The sequence below is a fragment of the Schistocerca cancellata genome, chromosome 1, assembly GCF_023864275.1.
Source record: "Schistocerca cancellata isolate TAMUIC-IGC-003103 chromosome 1, iqSchCanc2.1, whole genome shotgun sequence".
In the NCBI taxonomy this organism is placed as follows: Eukaryota; Metazoa; Arthropoda; class Insecta; order Orthoptera; family Acrididae; genus Schistocerca; species Schistocerca cancellata.
In genome coordinates, this window is record NC_064626.1 from 224,337,928 (window position 1) to 224,348,520 (window position 10,593).

General features: G+C 43.8%; 1 protein-coding gene across 3 annotated transcripts in view; it reads right to left on the reverse strand.

Moving 5' to 3' along the window:
* The window catches only part of LOC126169670 (mucin-4-like), a 555,343-nt gene extending 545,406 nt beyond the window's left edge, over nucleotides 1-9,937 (reverse strand). For all 3 annotated transcript variants that reach the window (XM_049920663.1, XM_049920660.1, XM_049920665.1), the window contains exon 1: nucleotides 9,769-9,937. The gene's annotated coding sequence lies outside the window, so the exon portion shown is untranslated. The remainder of the gene's footprint in view (nucleotides 1-9,768) is intronic.
* Between the last annotated feature and the right edge of the window lie 656 nt (nucleotides 9,938-10,593).

A 10,593-nucleotide genomic window follows, 5' to 3' on the forward strand; every position in this document is an offset into this window, starting at 1 on the left:
CCGGCACACTGGGAAATTAGTTCTCTTGGTTGCCTCGTGCGGGTTTTATTCATCTGAGCCACAGCAGTATACACTTTTACACTTTTTGATTTTTTAAAATTTTATTTACTCTTGCTCATTATTCCCTATTTGTATAAACACGCTACCTGCAATTTTAAGCAAGAGCTTTTATATAGCTTTACTGTTTGTAATGTTTCTCTTTGTGGTTGTCCCTGGGAACGTAAGGGCTACCGCAACCCATCGCCCATCTGCTGTGGGCTGCGTATACCAGCCGTACACTTCTTGTACATGCATGAGCATGTACAGCATGAGCAACTGCGCTTGCTACGTATTTACTGTGAGATGCATCTGTGTAGGCTTGGTCACTGTTTACTAGATGTGGACGGCGCCGCATATCTGACAAAGTAATCTGCTGCCTATTTATACAGAACTACGTATTTAGTGCGAGACTAAGCCGGTTATCTGCCTTTGAATATTTCTATTCTCGGGGTGATGTGTTTTATAGGACGCCGCGCGAGGCCTTAAAAAACTGACAAGGCTGAAGCTTTCATGTGGTTTTAGGCACGGTTTCCCGGTATTTCACAACCTCTATTCCGGTCAGTTTTTATATTTTTTTAAATTTTGTTTGCATGTGTTAAGGGCTTTTAGTGCACTAGACCGTTTACTGGCTTCTAAACATTTTATAGGGCGTGCTCCGATATATTTTACTCTTACCTTATAGGACACCACCCAATGTTTCTTTTTTTTTTTCAAATTCTAACTACAACGTTTTTCTGCTGGGACATTTGTAAACGCGATATCCTACGTGCTTAATACCGTATTTTGGCTTACTGCTACTATTTTATTTTTTTCTTGGTAGTTCAGTTTTGCTAAATCGGTGTCATGCCTTTTATATATAAATCTTGTATTTTTTCTTGCAGGCCCGTCTGAAGATGCCTAGTGCAGGCGAAACGCGTCATTAGAGGATAAAAAAAAATATGAAAAATGCAATTTGCTAACAAACTGTTTGTTCTTTCATACCTTTAAATAACCTTACACAAAAAGTCCAAAGCTACGAATTTAGCGAGCCACGACCGATGCGATTGTTGTCGAAACGCTGTTTATTAATACTTATGTTTTGTAACAGTTGGATGACTGCACGTGCCCATAAGTCGTATCGGGGAAACCATTTGTTTCCCTAACTATGCTTCCCACGATTATTTGCTTGTTTGAGTGTTCTCTTCACCCATTTCACCTGTACCTGTAACAGGCAAACACCACGTGCGTTTACAACCCTCTTCAGTAAGAGTAGTTGTAAAGCTGTCATCGACCCAAAGGTGTTTTCAACACTACAATGCTAAGGGAAGCTACAGACCAAAGTGAACTATGATCTAACGAGGCATTTTGCACATTACAAAGCATAGCCAGAGGTGAAAGAAGTCATAAGTAACTGGTAAAAATCCTAGATTGACCGGGAACTGATCCTGCATTTTTACATCCATAGTCAAAAAAATGGTTCAAATAGCTCTGAACACTATGGGACTTCACATCTGAGGTCATCAGTCCCCTGTAACATAGAACTACTTAAACCTATCTAACCTAAGGACATCAAACACATCAATGCCCGAGGCAGGATTCGAGTCCGCATCTCGTGGTCGTGCGGTAGCGTTCTCGCTTCCCACGCACGGGTTCCCGGGTTCGATTCCCGGCGGGGTCAGGGATTTTCTCTGCCTCGTGATGACTGGGTGTTGTGTGCTGTCCTTAGGTTAGTTAGGTTTAAGTAGTTCTAAGTTCTAGGGGACTAATGGCCATAGATGTTAAGTCCCATAGTGCTCAGAGCCATTTTTGAGCAGGATTCGAACCTGCGACCGTAGCGGTCGCGCGGTTCCAGACTGAAGCGCCTAGAACCGCTCGGCTCCATAGTCTCGGCCACAGTTTTTTTATTGTGTTGTGTTGATATAATTACAACTTTGCGCAGATACTGGTTTAAAGATTAACGGTTATAAACCCATCTTTAAGTTTTTTACAGTCAGCAACGAATTTTAAAATAATATCTTATATTTTATAACAATAATTTTATAATTTTTGAAATTTTATAATAATAGTCTTATAGTTTCATAATTTTTATAATTTTCTAATAATTATTTTATAATAATATTTTATATTTAAAAATAATATTTGATTTGAAAGTAAATAAATAGGTACACACCCAGATTCTACTCACTTCTCTAACCTAAAAGACACAACCACTTCCACTCGGCGTGTTCAATTGGAGTGAATTACACAGTTCGCCATTAAAATTGCAACATAATGAAGGCGCCATGCAGCAAATATCAAATTGGCATGAAGTGTACTTCATGATTGGATATGCAAGTGATTAGCATTTCAGCGAAAACCGCACAAAGCAGGTAGGGGTAACGTGTGTTTGTAGCAAGCTGCACGCACACTCTACAGTGGACTATCTGCTCAAAGCTAATGAACAAGGTAATTGGGCAGCAAAATTTTCGGTTCTGCTGTGAATTGCAACACTTTTCTTTGTATATTTAGTTAATTCCACCCAATGTTAACACATAATTTCGTAAACTAATCTTATTTAAGTGTACAATTTTGTAATAAGGTTTTATGTTATTGTGCAGTGCTGGGGAGTTAAATCAGAGATAGTTGTATAGTTGTTGTGTTGGAAAAAGTTCGGTCCCGTGTCCATGGCGAACGTGTTACGAGACTGAGTTGTCCTCAGGCCGTGGGCCTAACGGTCCTCCAGTGCAGGATGGGTAAAGCGTACGGTATCACTGCATCTGCTCGTGGTCCATCACGATGCCTGAGGTACTAAATCTCAGTCTCTGGCATGCTTTGGCCTTTTCCCAAGCCACTGTGTTAAAAGAAAAACAGTACTCCAGAATCAATGGGCGGAAAATAGCGTATTGATGACGTATGTTACAGTCGACCAGTGGCGGTGTAGGGAAGCAGCCTACTCACGCCTTATAAAATTCTCATCAGTCTTTCCATTGTGTGCCAGCCCAGTCCGCTGTAACTAGCTCTGACGTCATAAATGTTGCGCAATACTTTAAAAATCAAGTAAATAACCTGAAACGTTTCTAGCATGTCAGGAGTAATACTAAATCAATATGTGTTGAATATCAGTTCAATAACTTTAACCATTTTCGAAATTTGGACGTTTTTCTGTAAAAATCATTGGCGCAACAGAAAAGAGCTAGAGACTTAAAAATTTATATTTAGAGTCCTTTTTCATAATAATTTAATAGAAACAGTACTTTGGATCTCACAAATTAAAATTTTTGTTGAAATTCATAATTTTCTGGTTTTTGTCTTAAAAATTAAGGAAGCAAGATAGGTTAAGTAGGCGAATAAATAAGGCTAGGGTGTTTAACTTTAAGCAGAAGGGAGATCCGCTATAATCACAAAGATGTGAGAAGTTTCAATTGAATAACTATAAAACTATAGCAATAGCGTATCTCCAAAGGGCAAGTTCAGAACTTGTCTACTGCGTGTAGTGTAATTAAATTAATTCTCTCGCCCAAAATATTTTACTTAGCCACGACAGACTGTTGTTATAATTACTTACCTGTGTGCTGAATGCACATTTAAATTGAGAGCTTCATTGGCCATCAGCAAAGGAAGCGATGATTTATTCAATAACTTAAAGTGGTGCATTACTAGCCCAGCGGCTAGTAGGGAGAGCCGATTTGATCAGGCGTTCCCTTAGCCGTCCGCACCGCGGCTTTATGTATAAGAACGCTGCGTGAGGAAAAAAAGGCCCCAGTTCTCTCCAGACGCTGATTAGCGCACCATCTGTGTCAGGAGTCGCTTCGCGTCGGTATCATTGCTATAAACAGCCTCGGATGCTGTACTAAGTTACTCGGGATACGTGTAACCATGAAATCATTTTCGAGTGAAATGTTAATTCTGGGATGACTTTAATGATCTATCTTCAGTTTGCGTATGTCGTATTTTCACGTGCCGTCGCGGGACAAACATTCTACCATTATTTAGCGTGGCGTTTGATGAACATTATCATCAAATTATGGCGAGCATGCACTTAAACATTTAATTTGGACAGTTATAGTTGCATCAGCGCATTAGACTCTGAACTGCTCTGTTAGTCAGATTGTGTGGAATCTTTTTTTTTCATCTGTGACTTTAAGAATATTATGAACGTTTTTTCACGATCGTTTTTGATTATGAATCCCAGACTAATTCCTCAGAGCTATAAGCTGTAGCTATAAGTGTATTTCTCAGATGAAGTGGGCACTAGGAATTCTAATTACAGGCTTCACGTTTTGCTAATCACTTTCTGGTTGCCAATATTGTAGTTAGAGAGCCAGTGTTGAGAACGGCAAAAGACAGAATAAATAATAGGAACATTTTAAATAACAATTATTTCACCCGCCGCCCCACATATGGTTAAACGGCGGGAAATGCATCTTTTATGCAGTGTTTCTACATTACATAATACCAAACATTAATTAACAAGAATTAATTCCAACCAGCCGCCCCATAGCGGCTCGTGCAAAATTATGCCAATGAGCTAAAATGTGGTAGGCAACAACGTTTTGACTTACAAGGGTATAATCTTAACTGCATTGAATATATTAGTTTTATGTATAGAAGTGAACTGTTTAAATATATTTAAATTTTGTAATTAATCCTGTTACATTGTGAGGAATAAAATAAAATGGAAAAAGAATGGTAGTAGCAGCGGGAATCGAACGTGAGCCAATGAACTGCCAGTCAGTGTGGCATGATAACTATTTTTTGTTTTATTGTTAGACTGACTTGGTACTTTCATGAGCATTCTGACGACCATAGCCAAAATTACGTTGTAATACGAGCTGCAAATTGAGAAACAAATAATAATTATTAATAAAACAAGAAAAAAGATTCTGAACAACCAGGAAACTAATTCACAAACTATTGTCCCTCATTTTTTTATCTGTGTGTAAGGAAGAAAAATGAACAAAAACAAGGTTTCACCTGACTGGGCACCAAAAACAGGAAGAAATCAAAGACCATAAAGGAACTTAATCAACACCGTGTCGACTAAAGACAAGAAGAAGTATATTTGCAAAAAGTGCCCCATAACGTGGCAACCGCAGCCATTTTCAGTGCGCGGTCTCCAGATATTAGTGAAGGACACAAGAATCTGGGTCGTTCTCCCCATCAACAACGTGATGGACGTAGCGGCCCAGGAGCCACACGACCGTACTCGTTTTCGTCTGAGGGGAAAAGGATATGTCCGGATTAATAAGAAATTCATCCGAAAAAGGGGATTCAGGCCCTCAGGAAAGAAAAGAATATCAGCACCTAAGAAACTGACAATAATAAAATACTCGCTGATATTCATGGTTAATCTGTTCATTACCGACGGGAGGAGCTCGACCGGAGGCAGGAAAATAAACGAGAAAATTTGGAAATTTGTGTTAAGATCTTATGGGACCAAACTGCTGAGGTCATCGGTCCCTAAGCTTACACACTACTTAAGGGGGGTAGGACGTCAAACGGGCCGACTTGGAGCAGGAGAGGCATCACAGGACATTTTAATTTACACTGTCTATACTTTTACAAGTAAATTAATAAAACTTTGTCAGCATGACCGGGAAGGATTCAGGATTCACACTCGTAGCAGCGAAAGTTCAAAAACATAGCAAAATAATTTTTTTTACATGTGAAATTTCATCATTTTTTTCACTTACTATTGGCTGCATTTGTTGCTATAGGTACACTTTCCGTCATAAGTAAGAGAGACTGTTCGATGAATTTTGCACAGTATACAAACCATACTTGCAGGTGTCTGAAACTCTAGAATCCATTTAATTTATGAAAAAAAATGTATGAGCTGTTACGTTTTAAACTTTATGTTTAGAAAAAAATCAAATTTTGTAGTTAATTACCTCAATTTTTACCACAGTTTTTAATAGATTTGGAAAACTCTAGAGTTTCATACACCTGTAAGTATGGTTTGAATGCTGTGCAAAATTCATCAAAGAATCTCTCTTACTTGTGAAGAAAAATGTACCTATAGCAACAAATGCAGCCAACAGTAAGTGAAAAAATGATGAAATTTCATATCTAAAAAAAAATTATTTTGTTATGTTTTTGTACTTCCACTGCTATGAGTGTGAATCCTGAATCCTTCCTGGTCATGCTGACAAAGATTTATGAATTTGTTTGTAAAAGTATAGACAGTAGAAAATAAAATGTCCTGTAGTGCCTCTCCTGCTCCAAGTTGGCCCCGTTTGACGTCGTACACCCCTTAATCTAACTTACGCTAAGTACAACACACACATGCATGCCCAAAGGAGGACTCGAACCTTGATAAAATGCCCAAGCCCGCGCGGCTACACCCGAGATGTAGTGGGATACGGCGCCTGTGTACATGTTAAGACATTGCGTCGTACAAACAAGACGGATGCCTCCACTTCAACAGCGGGAAGACCCAATCCTCCGATCTTGCGGGGACTGGCCACCACTTCATACCGAACTCGAAATGTATCGTCGCCATAGAAATCGGCCGATAGTTCTTTGAGTCTGCGAGACATCATCTCAGGAATCGTAAATATCTGTGCACTGAAAATAAAGTGTCTAAGGCTCGCACTTGGTGAAGGAGGCTAATGGACCGGCGTTCGTGTTCAAGAATCGCTCCCTGAACATGAATCTTAACCTCTCACAAGCGCCGCCATTTTGGTTGCGATGAGATCCACTATGATCCCTAAAGTCTCGTGGCGATCGACAGCCTTCGCCCAAGGAACTATCAGTTGGTTAAAACCCCGCAACGGCAAGAACGCGCGTTTGCTATCATTAATGTGGGCAGCAGCAAGGCGACAAAAAGAATCCAAGGTATACTTCAGCCCAGAAATATCTTCGACATTTCGTACTAAAACCATGTCTTCGTCGGCGGACGCGCGGCCTGGAAATCGTTCTCCCAATATAGTCCAGCTACGTAGATGCATGGCAGTACGGCGAAGCAGGGGTTCTAAGAACAAAACAAAGAGTGGCAAGGACGAGTGACTTCCGTGGGGTAGACCCGCGGGTCGAAATCTGGGAATAAGTGGCCGTCCGGTTCTAGGCGCTTCAGTCCGGAACCGCGCTGCTGCTACGGTCGTAGGTTCGAATCCTGCCTCGGGCATAGATGTGTCCTTAGGTTAGTTAGCTTTAAGTGTTCTAAGTCTAGGGGACGGATGACCTCAGAAGTTAAGTCCCATAGTGCTTTGAGCCATTTAAGCCGGGGATAAGGTGACTGTTCACAACCACTGAGGCATGGATACCAGTGAATGGATTGTCTAAGACCTGGCACCCGTCATGGGTAAAACCCAAAGCAGTTCCAGTCGACACGGCGCCGTTATGACAACAGCTCATCTAAAACACCTCATACACCAAGCTTGAGCAGTACGTTACACACAATTTCAAAGAAAAACGCTGACCAGACACTGTGAACAACGTAGCACTCTTAGTGCCGGAAGGGGTGACATCACACCAGAGCTTGCGAAGTCTAAAATAAACAGCTGCGTTCCTTCTCTGAGCTGATCGTAGCACAGCATCGTTTCAGCACTCGACACTGGTTTGTAGTTACCGGAGGGGCAGTGCTACAAAATACGTTTTCGTCAGTTTTATTTGCATACCAGCAAGCATTCGAAGAGAAATGGCGTAATTTTAGTGCGATTTCGGATCCCGCATTCAAAGGCTAAACGGCTTGATTGTAGTGCGATATTTGAAGTGTGCCGTAGCACATTAGCATGCGATAACCGGCCGACACTGCAGTCGATTGTCGCCGATTATAACAGGGGATAGACAGTCCACAATAATATCGTCCTTATACGAGCTTATTTTGTGGCGACAAAAAGGTCTTTGCTGCAAGTGAAGAATGGTGTGAGTGCATGATGGCTACTGAGTGTAGCTAATGTTACTGGAACTCACCAGGTGGAAACAGCAAATCTCTTATGCCCACAGGATGCGTAGATTGTAGCCGATAATTTGGACAGCAGCCACTATATTTATGAAATGTTACGGCCAGTAGCCATGATCTGTATTCGACGGCTCCGTGATCTTATCTTGCAATACGAGAGGATGTTGCCCGTACCGTTCTCGCCTACCTCCACACACAGAGCGTTTGACTTGACCATGCTAACGGGGTCTCTAGATCTCTCACTCATTGATAACATCCAGTCACGAGCTGCCGAGAGATTGTCACGCCAACTGTCGCCTGCCTCTACATCTTATAAACTCTCACTTTGCACTGAAGCAGCCATGGAATGACGTACGCGTGCGTGTCATCAAACTGTAGTTTCGCTCGATGAATAGCGGGTGTAGAGTCATCGTTCCTGCCATCATCTTTGGGTGCTGAATTTCGCACCCTGTACACTTCCAAATCACCTAAAATTATAATAACGTGTTCTTCCTCCTATACGTTGTCCTCGATGGTGAGTGTTCAGCGGAGGTGAGGGTATCATCTGGAGCGCCCCAGGGAAGTGTGGTAGGTCCGCTGTTGTTTTCTATCTACATAAATGATCTTTTGGATAGGGTGGATAGCAATGTGCGGCTGTTTGCTGATGACGCTGTGGTGTAAGGGAAGGTATCGTCGTCGAGTGGCTGTAGGAGGATACAAGGTGACTTGGACAGGATTTGTGATTGGTGTAAAGAATAGCAGCTAACTCTAAATATAGATAAATGTAAATTAATGCAGATGAATAGGAAAAAGAATCCTGTAATGTTTGAATACTCCATTAGTAGTGTAGCGCTTGACACAGTCACGTCGATTAAGTATTTGGGCGTAACACTGCAGAGCGATATGAAGTGCGACAAGCATGTAATGGCAGTTGTGGGGAAGGCGGATAGTCGTCTTCGGTTCATTGGTAGAATTTTGGGAAGATGTGGATCATCTGTAAACCGTAGCCAGAGTCTCCGAACTGATAGTCCATGCTGCTGCATACGTCGTCGAACTGTTCGTGCAGATGGCTGTCGCCTTGCAAACGTCCCCATCTGTTGACTCAGGGATCGAGACGGGTCTGCACGATCCGTTGCAGCCATTCGGACAAGATGCCTCTCATCTCGACTGCTAGTGATACGAGGCCGTTGGGATCCAGCACCGTGTTCCGTATTACCCTCCTGAACCCACCGATTCCACTGGATCTCGACCAACGCGAGCAGCAATGTCGCGATACGATAAACCGCAATAGCGATAGGCTACAATCCGACATTTATCAAAGTCGGCACCACGATGGCACGCATTTCTCCTCCTTACACAAGGCATCACAACAACGTTTCACCAGGCAACGCCGGTCAACTGCTGTTTGTGTATGAGAAATTGGTTGGTAACTGTCCTCATGTCAGCACGTTATAGGTGTCGCCATCGGCGCCAACCTTGTGTGAATGCTCTGAAAAGCTTATCATTTGCATATCACAGCATTTTCTTCCTGTCGGTTAAATTTCGCGTCTGTAGCACATCATCTTCGTGGTGTAGCAATTTTAATGGCCAGTAGGGTATATCAACGCCTGTCGGCAGCGTAGGGTCTTGATTTAATTATCATTTCACTCTACGCAAACGCCGCTGCTCTCAGTCGTTAAGTGAAGGCCGTCGGCCACTGCGTTGTCCATGATGAGAGGTAATGCCTGAAATTTGGTATTCTCGGCGAGGTGGTGTTACGCGGTATTAGCGCAATGTCTCCTGGCGCAGAGTACTTTCTGTCCTGCGTGTTTATACTGAGGTTAGTTACGGTGTTTCATCCTGCAACGGGTACAGAGTCGCTGTAAGCGATAAGTACTGGCTCGGCTTACCTTGGAGGACGTGGCGGAAGACGACGAGTTGGTGGCGGGCGTTGTGGGCCGAGGAGTGGACGAGGAGGCCGGGTCGGAGGCGAGCAGCTGCTGCAGCTGGCTGCCGCCGCCCTTGGCGGGGGCGGAGGTGCTGCCGGCGGTGGGCGACGCGGAGGTGGTGGCGGGGGGCGGCGCGTACTGGATGCACGAGGAGGACGAGCTGGCCGCCGGGGACGCCGCCGCCGCCTCCGCGGAGGCCGCCCCGCCGCCGCCCCCGCTGCTGCTGCTACTGCTGCTGCTGCTGGCGCCGCCGCCCCCGCTGCCCGACGTGTGGTGGTTCTCCGTGTGCCGCCGCAGCGAGCGCGCGTCGCAGTAGCTCTTGCCGCAGCCCTCCGCCTTGCACTCGTACGGCTTCTTGTTCCGATGCGTCAGCATGTGGCCGTTCCTGTCAACACACGCCCGCTGTCACTCACCGCTCGCCGCCGTCCCCGTCAACTCTCTCCTACTACAGTAAATTTGCGGCTCCAGAATGAATCCCTCCCTATGCAGCGCAAATAGTGATTGAGAGCCGCTTTTTCTGAACAGCCTCGACACAATGTCATATTCGGCAAGTTGACTCCAACTTAAAAACAACTTTCACATCCCAGCATTTGGAGTCCACTGTTTAAACAATTTTTAAGCAATGTCGTAGCGTAAGTGCGCAAGGGCTTATGACGTCGCCATATATTTCGCAAGAGCTCCACGTACGCGTACACCACCATTACTCTGCCACGCAAACATAGGGTTACACTCGTCTGGTGTGAGACGTTCCCTGGGGGGTCCACCGGGGGCCGAACCGCACATTAA